This window comes from Macrosteles quadrilineatus, unplaced genomic scaffold (genome assembly GCF_028750875.1).
Source record: "Macrosteles quadrilineatus isolate MER2022 unplaced genomic scaffold, UCM_ALF_1.0 Scaffold_9__3_contigs__length_116548681, whole genome shotgun sequence".
In the NCBI taxonomy this organism is placed as follows: Eukaryota; Metazoa; Arthropoda; class Insecta; order Hemiptera; family Cicadellidae; genus Macrosteles; species Macrosteles quadrilineatus.
Genome location: NW_026542602.1, coordinates 33,527,070 through 33,546,636, shown reverse-complemented (window position 1 = coordinate 33,546,636; position 19,567 = coordinate 33,527,070). Strand labels below are relative to the sequence as shown.

Sequence of the window (19,567 nt, the reverse complement as noted above, 5' to 3'; positions counted from 1 at the left end):
ATTCATATTTCTGCTATCAAAAATTGGTAATCTGAAAGTTAATTTAGTAAAACCCATATACAGTGAAAAATATGCCTAAACTATTTTTTGTTTTACGACTAGGTATTAGAAATCGTAAGTAATAAGATATCTTACTGATAATTAACTGATTAATAGTATTTGATAATTTATTTGATTTACAAATGCCCTATTTTCACGTAAATCAAATTACATTAGGTGTGATGATGCATGCGCGTCCTGATACCGTAACATGAGATATAAAACCGGCTGTCAAATGATTTATGTTCGGTAGTTATTCATATCTAGTGAGGATTCTCAATATCAGATATAACACGACAGTAATATACTAGCTACTATAACAGTAAAGTGATACCAAAATTATATATTGTTAAACATTCACCAAACCCTTCTTCCAATTCATAAACTATTGTTTTAAAAATATTATTTGCATAAAATATAGTTTAATTTGAATTATAAATTGAAAGCAATTTAAAATTTACTTTTGGAACTGAAGTTTTATTGACGTTTAGCCCCAGTAATGTGTTTAATAGAATGCCAAAATCGTGAACCAAAACCAGGACCACCTTCTTTCTATTTTAAAATTATATCACTTAAGTACTTTTTCTTTCTATAATTGAACTTTAGTGGAATCCGTTTCACGTTGCCCATGTAAAAAAATCCCCAAAAAATGCAAAATGGAAAAAAACTAAACTACCCTACAACTTTCTTGTTATAAGCACTAATTAAAAGAATTATTATGAGTACTAAAGGTATAACACTGATCATGTAAATGTTTATTTTTATACTTCATACTTCATACATTCGTTAAAAAAAAATGCTAGTGGTCATTTCTATTTTAACCGATTCCAAGATAACAGTAGGTTAAATATCATATGTGTCATATTTTACATCCATGCTAATACGATTAGGTCGAAACAATATGTGACTAAAAACAAATAAATGATAAACACTGACAAATGTTTCTTGTTTGCCAACAACTAGTGATGATGTATTTGTTAAATAATTCTTATTGTGCCAATTCACATATTATAGCTTTGAACGTTCAGTGATTTATTAAATTTAATACTTTATAGTTTTTCCAAAAAATTGCAAAATAGTAGTATTGTGTTTGTTTTATTCAATGTTTCAATACATTTGATGTTGCTAGAAAGAAAAAAAATATATAAAAACCCAATCAAAAAGGAAAAGAAGAGAAAAATAAAAATTTCGGTTTAAGTGACTAACGTTTTGTGTTGCTTTCATTGTAGAAGCCATTTTGTATAATGATTGATAAACTCATGTTGTTTGATATTCAGCAGATGTGTTGCAAGGCGGAGACGCGCTCGTGTGTGAAATGAAGCCTTCCTCTCTCTGTGACGTCACTCTAGCCTTGCTAAGCTTTTAAATATCATACGCAAACCCGTATAGTTATTTAACTATCGGATGAGTTTCATTTCTTTACAATGCTTTTAACGATTGCGTGAAGATAGTGTTAATGACACGACTCTTAAAACCTCTACGATGTCGTTATCACTGTTTACGTGAATTGCGTACACTACTTTACCTACAACAGTATTTTAATTACGAGAGGTTATGTTATCGTTTATAACCTCTCATTGCCACTGACAGTGATGCAACGAAACATTGTACCATTGACAGTCAAAGATTGTACCAAACACTAATTGTACCACACAACGCAATTTGTCTGATCAGATGATTAGTTTAAGTTCGAATTATTACAATTTAACTTTTTCTCTCTCAATACTATTTTGGCTAGGGTATTAGAATTCCTTCGATTTATTACTCTTGAATATCTCCTAAGGGGGGTATCTGTACATGGCACATTGCCAAGAAATACATTTGAAAATTATTAAGTAATTGCAAAGTAATTACGACAGTTTATTAAATGTATGTCAATAGGTTTTTATCGGTGATATTAAATTATCCTTAGAGAAACGGATAATTCAATGACTGTTGCACTTATCACGGCCATTAAGTTCTCAACTCTTACTAGTCAGTAATAGTAATTATTTGTGTGGTTATAATGCTGACCCGTGGCTTATGCGTCCACCTATTGTGGATTATTAAAAAAATTGCACCTTATTATTATGGATTATTTTTAACAACTTAAGATTTTTTTCAGACTATTAAATGTTTTAAAACAGAAAAACTAAGGTAAAAAATAAAATTTTTCTTTGAAAAACCATTGTTCTGTATTACTACAACAAAACACATTATATTATGAAAGTCATATTCGGCCTATTAAAAAAGGTAAAAACTACAATTATTTATTAGATTTTTTATGATATCATGTACTAAAATAGTTGTCGTAAATAAAATTCAACGATTAATTTAGTTCCATAACGGTAACTCTCGCTTGTTCATCAACTTAATAATCTTTCCATTGACAAACATTTCAGTTCAAACAAAAGTACTGCCTAACAGAAAATCTTTAAGTGTTTATTGAAACCATTCATGCCGGTACTTAACCCTGTTTATAGTTCATGCTCCTAATTACGTAAATTACCGTGTCCATTTACAAACGATGATTAAATCGGATGGTGGTTATTAATCTTCACTCTAGTGATATAAAATATCGATTCGTGATTTGTGATATTACCAATGAAGATTATTTTTACCACACTGCGGTGCTTAATTTAAACGCTCTATGGCGAAATGCGACGTAATTAGAAAGGTTTTTGTCTGGTGTTTAATTTTACTTTATCTTACATACGATGTCCAAACAAAAGAGAAAGTTAAGAAACAGAAATATATTAAACACAAGTATAAATGCTTTAATGTTGGATTTCGGGTAAGTACCTCAATTCATAAAATATCGCTTAAAGCTAATAAAATTCTAGTCAATTTGTAATTTGTAATTAGGCCCTAATTGTATTAAATGTTACAGTTAAAAGTGTTTAAGTTATCTTGCTCTAGCTGCAAGTATATTGATCCATTATTGCTTGTCTTAAACATTTTGTAGTTATACGGTAGGAATTTCCCATTTAATTTGTCATGCCATAATGTGACAGTTACTTGAATAAACATTATTATATTAACCATACGTATGTTAAAAACTATACAACTATTCTACATAGGTTTACATTAGGATCTTCTATAAACTATCAACCATTACCTAAAGGGAGAGTTTTTTAATTGCTCCGCTTCAACTTTATTCAACATTTTTCAAATATCAATCCCAGACCACTTCTAAACATTGTTGGGTAGTAAGTACTTAATTTTGAAAAGGTGTTCTTTTTCGGCCGCCATCTTGAAGCCATCATATTGGATTCAAAATATCGTTTTAAAATTTAAAGGTTGACTTGTGACCCATTTTCAAACTAAACGTTTGCCCTGATTACAATACTGGAATCTGTTTTAAAAAATCTTGATCAATTTTAAAGTTATGAGGGCTTTTTATGACTTTATTTTTAGTCGTTTTAATATTGTAAGACCATAATCAAAAATAGTGCTAGAGAAATATAAGTATATACAACTAGTCATGGTTAACCTGTTTTCACTTGAATATGACGGATGTAATTTCTTAGCCGCCATTTCGGATTCACCATTTTGAAATGCGATACATTATTTCAAATATAAAGGTGGTGTTGTCTCCCATAGTTTTAAATTACTTTTTTAAGCTGAAACTCAATGCCACGATCGGCTTTTTGTTAACAAGTTTTCTTTGTGAAATATTGAATTGTTTTTCAATGTCATTATTTCAGAAACAAAATATGAAAATTAAAAACGGATTCCGGCATTGAGTTAAGCTTAAAAAAGTAATTCGAAGTGATGGATCACAACACAACCTTCATATTTAAAATAATTATCATCATACTGCAGCAAAATACGGCCGTTTTTAAAAATGCATGCGTTGCGGGTCTAAAGTAGAATTTTTAATCTATAGGGAGTAAAAATCTTTTTTATTCTCTAGGGAGTAAAAATCATTTTTAGTCTCTCTTATCAATCGAAATTATTTATCGATTTATTTTAAGGTTAGCCTATTGTTGACGATCACTCGAAATATTGATGGTATAATTTACTTTACACAATCGTAACAGACGAAATTATTGAATCACTGAAGCTGACAGCTGCTTATTTGCATTAGCAGAATAATTGAAAACCACCTAGATGTCGTTTTGAGAGGTTATCTTTTCATACAAATTGATTTCTAGCTTAGTTTGTTAATTAATTGTGCAAAAAATTACAAAAAATATAGTTCACCACACGGAGAAAAAAAAACTGTCTTTTTGACCCACGCTCATTTCCCGACCTCGGCTTCGCGTCGATCGTAAAACCTGTCCTCAGGTCAAAAATTGTCACTTTAGGCCCTTGTGATGAAATATATAACTATCACATTTCAAAATGGGGGACCCAAGATGGTGGCCGAATAATTACATCCGTCATAACCAAGTGAAAATAGGTCAACAATGACTGGTGGTGTATACTTATCTTTAACGAGCACTATTTTGAGATTATGGTCTTAGTTTGTAATTTTAAAATGGGCTAAAAATAAAGTTACTTAAAGCCCCCATAACTTAAAGATGGATCAAGATTTTAAAAAAACGGTATTGTGGCATTGTAAAATGAATAAAATTCTAATTTGAAATAGTGGGTCTTAACCCCAATTTAACTTTAAAAAATATTTTGCATCCAATATGGCGGAACAAAGATGTTGGCCGAAAACGACTACCTTGTCAACACGATATACTTACTACCCATTTATGTTTGGAATTATGGTGGGATTGATGTTTGATTTTTTTTTATATTTTAAGTAGGGTACAATTAAAACTCACCTTAGTATAATTGTTATTTTATACTGTTTTAAACTAGCGTATCAAATAATAACAAGTACAATATACTTAATTTATTTTAGTATATAATTATTATTAGTATGTGAGTTATTCAATATCCCAAAAACCAGACATTGAAAAGGTAATAGATATATTTTTATTATTTTGCAGTGTATCCACGATTACGATTGCTGCACCTGGAAATGCAACATTGGTGCTTTCTCTGTTTACGGGATATGCGAGATTTTGGACAAATCTAAAGCTGTAACTCAAATGCCATTACAGAAACAGTAGGTAAATCACAAATCTATGCCTGTAGATATGTTAAATAACCTATTTTACATTATTTACAATTATAATTTCAATGTTATGTAGGCCTAAATAAGTTACAATAAAATGTGAAATTCGTATTACATAATGTACATGCTGTAAGATTTAGGATTGTTAATATATATATATTGGAGTTCCAGAATACATATTTACCTGTATATGTTAAAAAGACACAAACTGTAGAATATGGATATTTTTATTTTCTACTATTATACCGGATTATAATATACTGTGTTAAATATGTAGTCTTTTGAACCTTATTATAAGATGTTATAAACATTTTCCTAACAGTTAAAATTTAAGAAAATAATAAAAAAGATTAAAACAAGTTAGTGTTGCTGTGCTATTTTTAAAGTTTTCCTAATGAATCTAGGTTTCAATTTAATCTGTTTTTAATATTATGCTAATATGTATTCATAGACATTTTGAGAATGTAATACGTACGAAAAAATGGGTTTTCTATCTATACACTAATAATTGCGAGTCCCAAGCCTCTCTTAAAGTTACACTCGCTTAGCAGTTTTAGAGAGGTAAAAGGGTGCAAGAGACATAAGACTGCTACAGGTGTGACTAAACATGTAATAAAACAAATAAATAAAGAAAACAAAATAAGTTACAAAAGGTGACAACACCAAATAACAATTAAGAGCAACAATATTAAGAGAAATATTTACAAGGTTAAACTACAAAAAAAAATTAAAAAAAATATAAAGATGAGTTAATCACAAATTATATGACTTCATTATTTTACATCTCCATTAATTTATTTTTATTTTTAAAATACAGCCAATGGTCCTTTGAAGCAACGCACCACACTCCAATCATCGTTCCAGCCCTCGGTAGCCTCCTAGAATTTTCCTCCTAGGTCCTCCAAGACTCGTCACCCCTCCAACCTTTTCATTAGACCTTCTCATTGGCTGATTACTGATAGGGTGTAAGGCTCATAGGTTATAGTTGTTTCTCAGAAGTCAGCCCTACCAGTCATCGCCTATCTCACTTCATCTGGGAAAGGAATTTGAAAATCTATGCTCATGCTACTGTTCAAATATGTTCACACCAACTGGTCGACTAAGTGTAATGTTAACAGAGTGTCTGCGTTAATGATTACCGTTGGTACAGGGTTTCTTACATAGTATAGATTTAGTGATATTGGATAAGGTTTGTTATAACTGATGTCCCTCTTTGGGTTGTGACCCCCATTTTAGGCTACAGAAGTAAGCTTAGTTTTAATTTGTTGGTTTTATAAATGAATGCAAGGTTCAACTAATACTACTGGTGTAAAAAATTGCCTAACCTGAAATGTATGATTAAAACCTAATTTAAGTTTATATTTTAATAAGTTTCATAAAGTTCCGTCCGTACAAATATCTTTCTAGTGCAGCAATACATCATGTTCAAATATTACTTGATAGAAGGTCTTTTTGACCCTAAAGACAACAAACAGCTGTTCATTAGTGTTTGCTGCAAATTGTGTCTAAACTAGGGTGCGGTACAGACAGTCTGTGTCCTAATTGTTGATGAGAAGTTTTGACCTTCGTGGTCTACGGAACAAACCGTTCTCTAATTAGTATATGTGTTTAAAATAATGTAATTCACTTAGCAAACGACAAAATCCTATCTTCGTTGATATATTCACTATTTTACTAGGAGTACGCTCCGAAGTCACGTATGAGGAAGAACAAAGACCATTCCATACATACAAACAATTTGTTATTAGTGAGCATATTCATATCAGCTGATCAAGCTTTTTTCAGGTAGCCTACTAAGATAAATGGAATCTGTGGCACCTTTTCACAGGAACAAAGCTAAAAAAATCATAAAATTGTTTTGAATAATCTATAAACTTAATAAAATCTTTAACTCAAAGCTCCTAAAAACATGGATACCTAATTAAAAATTTATAAATGGTAAAAGGAATGGAAAACTAAAGGGTGGATTACACTACCAATATTCTTCGAATGCATTTTACTAAAATCCCAAATCCAGAAAAGAGTTTAAGGCATAGTAAAAACCCCCATACCCATATTATATTTCCTGGACGTAAAAGCCGTGATATCTAGCTCCCCCAAAAAGGACTATGTCCACCAAAAAACTATTATTAATCCTTCTCCCAATTCAACCTTTAAATCAAGCACACCGATCTGCCTAAAGCAACATCCTTCTGTTGGCAAGCCCTAGTACAGCACTTCAACCTTGCAAAGAAGTAGGAAGCCATTGTTAATATTTTAAAGTTTACTTTGGTTGGCAATACGATACGAATAATTATGATAGAAAATATCACGCAAATTTCTCAAATAGTTTACTGATTAAATTACGGTTAACTAGTTTTTCTGTTGTCAAGTAATTAAATCTGCCAAAAATTGGTGTACTCTAATATGTATTATGTTTATTATCTGAATCTCCAATTACTATACTAATCATCTTCATATCATCTTCATTCTGCTCTTCAATTAGTGTAATGTGTCCTTAAGGTATGGATTGATAACCAAAGCTAATGCATTGCATAGGATACGCTATTGTATGTACTATGGACTACAATGGGATAACATCAGACCCTATTCTCTTCTGTTAGCCTAAATTGAACGTAAATTAATTAATTAGTTGACACGTTTTATATTAGTAGCAAATAAATCCGAAAACATTATTTTTATAGTTAAAACGTGTTAACCTTTATATTTAATACGCTAGTAAATAAGTGTCCACTAGAAAAGCATACCCAATTAGCCATTTATAAAAGCAAGACAATGGCTCTTGCATTTGTATTCACAAAATTGCAGACTCAAAGAGCATTTTGTATTCAATGCATGTTGGGGTAGGTTGGAATCCTTGTCTTGCATATTTTTCAGATAAGAATAATTTGTTTATTTTAAAACTGAAAAAATTTACCAATTAACAAATACAATATTTATTTTAATGGTTTACGATTAAAAGAAGCTTTTATTAAGTTTAGCAAGTCCAAAGTATATGTTACGTATACAGTGAAACCTTGATAAGAAGACCCTCGATAACAAGTGGCCCTTGATAACAAGGGTTATTTTCAAATGCCCTTAAAATTATCTTACCCCTAATCACATGTTATTACAGACCTCGATAAGAAGTCAACCATGATAACAAGTATTACTTTACAATCCCCATGAGAGTCTTGTTATCAAGGTTCTACTGTATAAATATTTATAACATCGGTTTCGTTTTAAATAAATATTGTTGTTATATTTTCTCATACTTATAATTTCAATCAATCAAATTCATTCCTTTAAGTTGTTGCCTAACTAAACTTCTTTGTAGCCTCTCGTCTAAGCCCTGGTAATTAGTACGGCGATTAGTTAAACTGTTTCGGGAACAAATAAAAACGTATTAAACAAACATCTAATACGTTTACATTCCTCTGTCAATTTTATTCGAAAATGAATGTATTACATTATTCATTGTACATAGGAGGCTGGTCGATGTAATGATTATTGCAAACATTCCCCCATGTTTACTGCCTAATGACCCAACATTAGTTCAACGAGTGGTTGTAAAACATGTTTGCGTGATAAAACAGTCCTAAGTATTATTCATAATTTTTATCATATCGTTTGTGACTTCTGCCACAAATGCATTACAAGAAAATATGCAAAGTATGTTATTTTATAATATAATAGGTTATTTAACGACACTTAAGGTATAGTTCCAAAGATTTGCTGTCAGAAGCAAGTTGCACATGCACGGTGGAATCCTTACTTCTACACCATCATGTTTGTGTTTTGTAAAGTCGCTTAAAACTTTCTGTTGACCTAATTTAATGTATGTTTTGAATAGAGGAAACCATTGGGGTAGTATTTTACCTTTCTCACACTTCCTCTCAAAATCCCATACTCAGTTATACACAATCTCAAAATGTAATAGTTTACAAAAGTTTATTATGACAAAACTGTTAAATAAAATACGTAACTGAATTATATTTGTTGTTAAAGTATCTAAAATAGTGAGACATTAATCAACCCAAAATTGTATAATTCATACCTTAATATTATTATATTGATTACGATGAAATTCATCGTGTTATATTGTAGATGCATGTTCAAGCGAAGCTGTTGTTTAACTTTTATAGTTTTTACTACTAGGCATTATTATAGTATTACAGCTATTAGGCCCACTATATGTGAACATACAATTTAATTTAGAACTCAAGCTAGGTTTTATGGTGAAAAAAGTATAACAATCAAATTAATGTTCGAATTAAAAGTCAATTTTCAAACACACTGTAGGCTTGTGGAAGCTTCCACTTAAAAGTTCAAAGTGAAAAGTTTCAGAATGTAAGAGACTTTATCAGTATGGGATCAAGAACAGTTGCTCATTTTCCTATTTTGAGTTAAACTTAACTTTCTAGTCCTCAAAGGGGGTTTTGAAGGTGAGTTTTAAAGGTAATGTTAAATATGGAGTCATGAAGTGATGTAGAAGAATTAGAAGTGAAAAAGAATTAAGTATGAGTAAAGAACCCAATTTGATGTATTCAAATAAGTTTATTTTGAAGATATTTGTAATAATCACTGATGTATATCGTTTCATATAGTACTACAAGATTTGAAAACTTTTGTATATGTTTGTGCAACATAAATCAGTGCAAAGACAATTCATATTCATTTATTTATTTTTGCTTTGAAATAAAACTATACTGGGAAATATATCCTTTTTTAAATAAGTAAAAAAACTATACATGTGAATAAATAAAAAATCTGATATATATCAGACTTTTTTACTATTCCAGCATTAACTAGTCCTACATTGCCATACGTTGATGGCTTTTTATTTTAATAGTACTTAAACAAATGAAAACAGTTAAATTTCTAGCTTCAGATCCAATGTATAGTAAAACAACATACAACAACAACGTAATTATTACATTTGGTCTACATTTGGTCTACATATTGGTACATTTGGTCTACATTTGGTCAACCACTTACCATTTTTTTTGTATATTTACCGTCTTGTGAGTAACAGTATAAGCGTAAATATATGTTTTAAGTGTTATAAGATTCTCTAATGGTTCAAAACTGGACCCAGCAATTTTTTTAGTTATCATTAAGTTTTAAATAGATGACTAATGAAACAGCTGATTGTATTAGGTAAAAAGCTACACTGATCGTCTCACACGATTCTGCATTCATCCTTCACTCATATTTGTGTTGTAATGTGCACTTATGTGACGTTACCACCCCGATGGTGGACAGTAAAAATCTAATAATATCTTAATCCCACTGTTATTTAAAGTATAGTTATTTGCCTTGTAATTTCAACATTTACTTAGATTCCTAATGAATAAAAAAATGTATTTAACATTAGAATTCGCTCCTTTAAAGGACGGAAATGTTATGCACCTACAAAAATGTTTTTGTGTGAAATGTAGTCTGACTCTCAACTAAAGGAAGTTGGGCTCTAGATGGGCGAAGTGTCAACTCGCCCAACTAAGGTAATGTGGGATCTAAGTTACAGTCAGGGGTTATTTATATAAATATATGGGGGCTTCTCATCAAAGACACATCATCAATATTTTAAATGTGATACTATTTGCCTGAATCTACTTTTTTTACATCCAGACCAATTCAACCGAAAAAAATGTGATGCTATAAGATTAATATACGGTACATTTAAATTTGTTTTAAGAATAATCCTGAGAAATATGTGGCTATTTAACTTAACAGCAGTAGGAAATTGTTACTTGTAATAATTACACTTGTTATTTTTTATTCACAGATTTACATGCGTTAAATTTATTGCATTTTCAAATCGTTACCTACTTAATTTATAATTTGAAAATTTCATTTATTTTTTTAGATGACTAACAAAGCAACAATATGTATTGTGAGAGCACGAATAACGAACTTTTTAATGCTTAGAATTACGATTTGTGAATTTGCGAATGCGATTAATAATTGGTCAATAATCATTTATTTATTTATTTATTGCTGTTGACAATTTTTACATTGTGTAGCATATAATACTTATTCCAATATTAAGTCACATAGAGGTTATTTTTGAAAAATTACAATTTAAATTAGAGTTAACTTTAAACAAATAAATCAATACGTTAGAGGAAATTAAAAAAAAAACATTGTACATTTATCAAGAAAGCCTTAAAACATTTTACTCTCAACCCCTGGGGAATATAATACTGTGGCCCTTAACTCCAACGGTGCGCAGTTAACTCATCAACCGAATAGAACGCCTGATGTTTTATTCAGTTTCCTTTTGAATAGAAGGGAACTTTCCAGACTTTTAAGCCTTTCAGGAAGACAGTTAAGAAGCCTGACACCTACTTGAGAAGGAAGTTTCTCAAATGCAGCTGTTCGGTGTTGGACGGTGCGAGAACTTGCCCTTGCTTTAGTCTTGTGGCTGTGCACAGCAGTGCCTTGGATAGGTACATGTTGAAACCGGCAGTATACAGCCGTTTCCAATATATACAGCGAAGGTAGGGTCAAAAATCCAAACTCCCTGAAAGCTTGTCTACACCTCAGATTTGCAATTAATCTGATGGCTCTTCTTTGAAGCCTAAATGCTCTGTTAAAATCTCGTCTGGCACACCCCCCCCCCCCCCCCACCCACAGTCTTAATCCGTAGGAAAGATAGGGATGAATGAGGCCATAATAGGCCATGACCAAGACTTGTGTTGAACATAAAGGCTCGAGTTTACGCAAGGCAAAACCCCGTTTTGCAATTTTTGGACAGATGCTATCTACATGATCTTGCCAGTTCAACACTCTGTCCCAGTTCATCCCTAAGAACTTTGTGGAATCAACCTCTTTCAGGCAGGTTTCATCCATCATTACAGTTGGCGTTGTTTCGTCGTCACGGTGACGAAGGGAAAAATTTATGTACGTAGTTTTTGACTGATACGTGTTAAAATTTTCGGACTGAAACTTTTTGATACATGCGTTCAAATTAATAAAACTTTCAATTTCAAGAGTTTCTTGGGATTCTGGTTGAAAATATAGAAGATTTGTTATCATAGTTATTAAGTCATTAAGTTATCATAGCAATGCTATAGTAACAAGAGAACTAGCGGCATGTTCTTATTTTAATATTATATTATATAGTATATAAAAATACCCCCGCTGCAGCAAACCTGCCGTCTAAGCGAATTTCCATTTGGCCGAATTGATTTTCAATTGTTCTATTTAAATAACATTAGGTTTAACGAGTACCTAGGTTTGCTGCTACAAGGAAACTAATAAAGTAGTGTGTTTTTAGTAAAATATTGATAGCTTACTATAAAATAAATAAATTTTCCAAGTTTGATCAAAATATATCCATAAACAAGCAAACTACAACATTTGACAATATTCTCCATAAGAATAACATGGGAATTTTAAATTTAAAATTTTTTTTGTTTTCTCCGTAACCAATAACCGTACAAAACACTTTGATATACTGAATTGTTTGTTTTTTTAAGCTCTTTAAGAAGGTTTAGAGAAAAATTGGGAAATTTTGTGTTTTGAGGGTAAAAAGTGAGAAAAACCAATTTTTACCCCATAAAACCCCCCATAAAACCCTGTTCCCATGGACCGATCATGCTGAATCGCGAACTCATTCAAGTTTATCCCGCCTTACACCTTCAAACCAAATTTCATCAAAATCTGATAAAAATTACTCAAGTTATCGTGTTCACGGACACACATATATATATATAAATCTATATATATATACCTATATATATATATATATACATATATAAAAATTTGAACGAATGGTGTTTTTGGCCTCTGGGGACATTAAAATGAAAAAGTAAATCGGTCCCGGGCCTAAGTCTTACCATGAGACCTACGGTAATAGCTACTTCCCTATAGGGAAATTCGCTAAAACCAAATAAGCTTTAGTTTAAGATAACTTGTCGTTCATCAGGGTTCTATGGAAAAGATAACCATTCTGAAACAATCAATTATAAACGTTGTTTGCAATGGTAAGATATTTTTTAGGCTACACAATCAAATTCTATTTTTGTCTATCTTGATAATCTATTTTTGATTGTGTAGCCTATAGTTTTTTAGGCTACACAATCAAATCTTGAGGGATTTTAAAAATAGTTAACGTTTGTAATGGCAAAAATCCCAAACTGATTCATAGACTATCATTGTGCGCACAAAATCTTAATCATCATTTTTTTATAGTTACTCTTGTCCAAAACACCTTGTGGAAGTCATTAAATAGCTACTTTAACCTAAGTTTATTAAGGAATTCGTTTTCCGTAACTAGCACACAAACTACCTAATGCAGTTTTAAAAACTAATGTTTGAGTACTGACTCCGTTCGAGTTTTGGTTTAATATATGAATTATTCAAAACTCTACAGATGGTTTAGTTAGTTTTGAAAATACTATGATGAATACAATCTGACTGTAATGCAACGTCACACTTTAAAATGCAATATACAAACATGAGTCTTTGCAGGGTCGTTTAGTTTGAATCAGAAATCAAATTGACAAACTAATGTGAAACTGCATACTTTATACATTTTGAGTAGCAAATTTTATTGTTACTGCATCAACATTGTCTTGTTACAATTCATGATTGCATTTTTAAACTGTAATAACTACATGGTTTTCGTTATAAATGAAGTTTTTTTATGGGCTAATAAATATAAAACGTGTAGGCTATTAGAAATACAGGGCATAATATGGTATATATTATTTTTTGTTTACCTCCGTTTATTTAGGTTTATTAATTATATCGCTTCCTAGCGAGATGAGATGTGTTTACGATTCCACATTTATAGTTTTCTTTATTAAATTAATGAACAATAGGATTTATATATTAACCCATTTCACCAGCATAATATTGATATATTTATAATCTGACAATTCTCTCGCCGAAACGTTTGAAATGAAAGTATGGCTATTCTTTATTCTTGATTGAAAACTCATTATTCTTTCTTCTAGTAATCTTTAAAAGAACTGCTCCTCAAGTAATATTATAGGCGTTCCAACGTAAAATTGCAGACTTAATTTGTAACTCATGTTACAATCTTCATAAGTATAGAAAAAGAAAATTGTTTATTTAAACTGAACTTATCATAAATAAAAATTGTTTATATACTTATATCCATACCACAAAAGAAAAATACAGTCTAAGTTAATATTTTTTAGTTTCAAAACCCCATAAACTTCCACGTATGAAATGTGTTTAGCAGTGCGATATAAGTTATGTTATACGTGATAAATTGGGACAAGGAAACACTGGGTCAACGACCCCAGAAATGTGAAGTAATGATCCTTGCGATAATGCTATTAGGACCAGAAACATGAAGATGGAATCTTTTTGGATCATTACAAAGAAATAAATGATCAATCCTAGTTAATAACAGTGATAGTTACTAATTTATAGACTATGTGCAATACATTTATTTTTCTGTTGACAAGTTTTTAACTTACAAAATGAAAATTCAAATTAGAACGTTACAAATTAGATTTTGATGCAACGCATTTTAATAATAGTTTGCAAACCTAACTTAAAGTGATGTTCCAATGGCAGATAAAACTAAAAACAAAGTAAAAATAGGTTAAAACTTTGATTTTAGAAAATTTTTGGGGATTTCAAAGGAAAGCTAGATACTTAATATTTTATGGTGTTTCCAAGCGGTCAGCTCTAAGCGATAAGCTAGTTTATTGATCCATAATATGCTTTAGCCTAATACTGGTTGTTTTTTTTTTACTTTTAAACATTTGCTTATTTAACATTTGCAATTTTTATGTCAATTAGAATCTAAATGGAGACAACATATTTCAGTTTTATTTAACTGTTTGAAAGGGTTTTTATAAAAACAAATACACTGATACTTTTCAAATCAAAGCTTATTGTTTTTATTATCAGTCTAAACTTATTATTAAGTCATTTCTTACCGTCCTTAACAAATTCCATATATTAACATGTATGAATTGTTGTTGCAAAATAACATTTAAATGGTAAAATTTTTTTACTCTATTTTGTAGCATAATTTATAAACGAATTGTTTGTCTTACTATCTTAACACATCATAGGATACCATAAGATAAATAAACTTGTGTACATTACTATTGTTTTCTAGCATAAAGAATACAACAATTTAATTGGTTATGGTGCTAAGTATTCAATCCTAATCGTCTTTCTGAGCTTTGAAACTTCTTCAAATACATGTTTTAATGTGTAGACCTATGAACAAGTTTCAACATAATAGTATTTTCTTTTCTCAATGTTGCTGACGGATCGACATACACAAAATAACCTTATATGGCTCTGCCATATGCACAACCTATACAACCACCAATTACAACATAGCATTTCCTCAAAATACGGTTAGTATTTATTAAGTAAAGATGAACTATCTGCCTGTACGATGACTTTCCTTCTTGGTAATTACCTAGTGCTAATAACGATATAGGTCACGTAACATATAATAATCTTGTATTAGGTGACTGCAAGACAGTCCTGTGTTGATCAAGTGCTATAGTGTGACACTTTGTATTAAACCAGGTGGTTAGTAATATAAATTAAAATTTTAATACTAGGAATTATTGATCTTTTTTTCCTGAAGATCTGGCTGAACAATTAGTTACATATGTGGAACGACAATCAATGCCGATCTATTAATTTTAAATCATTTCAATCACCAAATTGTTTCAATAATTTTGGTAAAAGGTTACGTTGACATTTAAAAGTCTTAAAACGTAAAAACATTGGTAATTTTTTTTCTTTTAACTGATACACAGCGATTGGCTAAATCTAGAATATAAATGTTGAAATTGCGATATTATACATAGTATATTTTAAACAATAGCTTCGTTATATGTAAAAAAACACATACTGTACAAAAATATCATAAATATTTGTAATATTGTCTTCTGCTTTCAGCAATCGACTGTTTAAAACAAAATGTACCTTATAAAAAGAATGAAATAGATATTTTAAATGGGAAATGATAAAACGTATACCAAATACTTATTTAGTTATTGCAAATTAATGCCTTAGTTGTTCTTTTGATTCCATTTATAGCTCTATAATTCCTAAGGCTATATATAATTGCTATATATAATGATATATATGATATATGATATACGATATATGATATAATGATATATAATGATATTGTTTTACTTTGGCTGGCATTGTTAATTGTTAAATAAAAACCTTAATAGAATTAAGATACAAAAGGGGTGGTCTTAATGAATTTTCCTTCAGACTTTTAATTTCTTGTTATGTATCTTATAAAATTGCCAAAACATTTCAGGTGAAATTTATATTCTCTTTACTTTAAAAAGGAATACCAGACAGTCTGAAGAGCTGAAAGGTTGAAGTGCTTGCATTGCAATAAAAAAACTCGCTGGTTCAATCTTGAGAAGGGCCAGTATGAATGAATGAATGAATGAATTATGAATAAATGAATGAATGAATGAATGAATGAATGGATGAATGAATTATTTCTTTATTCCAACAATGTATATACAGAATATGTAAAAAATATTTAAAGGAAGAAAAAAAACATAAGTGAATTTAAGAATAAAATAAAATTAACCTTTACATTAGCTTTTGGATGATTCGTAACTGGACCCAGCTGTCCTCGATCATTGGTCTTTAAATAAATGATCCTGACAGAAGCAGTCTTAGTCATTCGCAAAGCTACACGGATCATCTTATAACGTTCTACATCTACAACTCATCCATCACTCGTATTTGGGTTAAAGTACGCACCTAGGTGGCGTCCCTATTTCATGACGATAATGATAATGACACGTCTATATGGGATACGCCATATAAAAATGGACATTATTATATCAGCAAAGATCTTTCTAAAATCACATCTAAAAACAAGCCTAGTAAATATAGATTCAATTCATACCAGTTATATTACATTGAATATATCTGTTCAATCTCCTAACAGACTGTTTGTAAATTAACATATGATTGAATTTATATTTGTAAAAACACAAACAAAAACAGTAGGTATTGTATTTTTTAAAGTTTTACAAGCAAGTCATAAGTTAAATAAAGTTTCATTTTTTATATGATTTCATGCAGTTTTTTAATACAAACAATGTTGGACACTCGACATTGTACATTTTGGTCCTTCACCCCGCGATAAAACCACGACCTTAAGGTAAATTTAAATTACTTACAAACTTTGCAATATTTATTCAGTTGTACATTCATTCAAGTTTTATTGAACATTAACAAGCCATGCCAAAGCAAGATCAGTTACAACAATTAGTGAAAGCTAGAAGTAATATTAAGGCTAAACTTACAAGATGTAAAAACTTTTTTGATAAATGTTTAGGAAGTCAGCATGTAAAGGAATTACAACTTAGGCTACAAAAGGTAGAAGGAAGTTGGGTAGAATTTGAAAATGTGCAATCTAAGATTGAAGATATTGATTCAGATTCAGAATTGAATCATGAAGCTGAAAGGGATGAGTTTGAACAGCAATATTTTGTGCTTTGTGCAGAAATAGCTAACTTTATTGAACAACACACGTGTCCACCACCACAAAATGACGTAGTTGTTGTTAATCACAATTCTAATTCACATAACAGTACACAGTCCTCAGACTCGTCCATTTCAGTTCGACTACCAACCATAAATCTACCAAGCTTTTCTGGGAAGTTTGATGAATGGATGCCCTTCTTTGATTCCTTTTCAGCTTTAATTGACAAAAATGAAAGTTTAAATGATGTCCAAAAGTTGCATTACCTAAAAGCTGCACTCACTGGTGATGCAGCTAATGTAATAAAGAACTTAGAGCTATTAGCTTCTAACTACAACGTAGCTTTAAGCTTACTTAAAGATCAGTTCCAAAACATTAGGCTTATCGTACAGCAACATGTAAGATCACTCTTTGAGCTTTCTCTCGTACAAAGGGACAACCCAACAAGCTTAAGGCACCTACTAAATAGCACTCTAACTCACATCAGGGCTTTAGAAGGGTTACAGATAAAGATTAATGAAAATGATCCATTCATTGTCCATCTCATAACTACAAAGCTTGACACATCCACACATAAGGAGTGGGAACTTTCAACCCTACCAAATGAACTTCCTACTTTAAAGGAACTTACAGACTTTTTACAAAAAAGATGTCAAATGTTAGAAAACGTCAACCACAGCATTGTTCACACTAACTCAACGTCATTTCAACTCCATAACAAACCTGCCCATCCAAGACAACACTTGGCTCATCCTCATAAATCAAACACGAAAACATATGTTTCTGTCAAAGAATCCATCTGCCTCATATGCGATGGAAACCATCCTGTGTATCAATGCAGCGAACTTATTAAGGCTTCTCATGAAGAACGATTAAGCAAATTGACAGCAGCAAAACTCTGTTTTAATTGCTTAAAACCGGGCCATCGCGTAGAACATTGCAATTCTAGAGGATGTAAGCATTGTAATAAGAAACACAACACTGCACTTCATTACAACACATCAGACCCAAGGCTTAAATCATTACAACCAAAGAAAACTGCTACATTTAACAACAAGCAGGGAAGTAGTGATGACGCATTAAATACCAGTACTACTACAACAAGTCTAAGTACTAATTTCCAAGGTGGAGAGGTTTTATTATCTACAGCATTGGTGGATGTTATAAGTCCGAGTGGAATTAAATACACGTGCAGGGCATTCTTAGACAATGGCAGCCAATCTAACTTCATGACAGAAAATCTCTGCCAAAGGTTAAAACTAAAGAAAGAAAATTCAAATGTATTAGTAACAGGTATTAACGAAGGAACAACTAAAACTACAAACAAGGTACAAGCAACATTTCAGTCAAGAAATTCTAATTACAAAGCAACTGCAACATTTTTGGTTCTTCCTAAAATAACAGGGTTACTTCCAACACACACTGTTAATACAAGTCAATGGGATATCCCTGGAAATATCACTTTGGCAGATCCCACATTCTGCAAACCATCTAAAGTTGATATTTTGTTAGGACAAGAGTTTTTCTTTGATCTTTTGGAAGATGGAAGGATAAAGAATCAAAATTCACCAGTACTTCAGAACACAAAGCTCGGCTGGATAGTTGGAGGCAAAGTACACCATCAAAAGTCATCAACTGAAACGTCTTGTCATCTAACTACACTGGAAAGCCTTGATAAGAATATTCAAGCATTCTGGAAAATTGAAGAAGAACCTATAAAAAAGGCGACAATGACATCAGAAAATAAACTATGTGAAGAAATGTATGACAATTCAGTTCAAAGAGGCGATGATGGGCGCTACACTGTCAAAATGCCTCTGAAGCAAGATCCAAGTTCCCTAGGAGATTCCAAAGAATTAGCAATCAAACGATTTTATCAAGTTGAAAGACGATTAAAAAATAACAGTGAACTGCAAAAACAATACAAATCCTTCATGCATGAATATGAGGAACTTGGACACATGGAAAAGGTTACTGCAAATGAAACTGACAAACCAGTGTATTATTTACCCCAC

The 19,567-nt window shown here is 31.1% G+C and overlaps 1 protein-coding gene and 1 long non-coding RNA gene across 6 annotated transcripts in view; one reads left to right on the top strand and one right to left on the bottom strand.

Moving 5' to 3' along the window:
* The window catches only part of LOC129002321 (glutamate receptor ionotropic, NMDA 2B), a 679,287-nt gene that overhangs the window by 367,843 nt on the left and 291,877 nt on the right, over positions 1–19,567 (bottom strand). The gene's annotated exons all lie outside the window — the stretch shown is intronic.
* LOC129002323 (uncharacterized) lies at positions 2,513–5,451 on the top strand. Its single transcript, XR_008491568.1, has 2 exons — positions 2,513–2,812; positions 4,965–5,451. It is a non-coding gene; the product is annotated as an uncharacterized LOC129002323 (long non-coding RNA).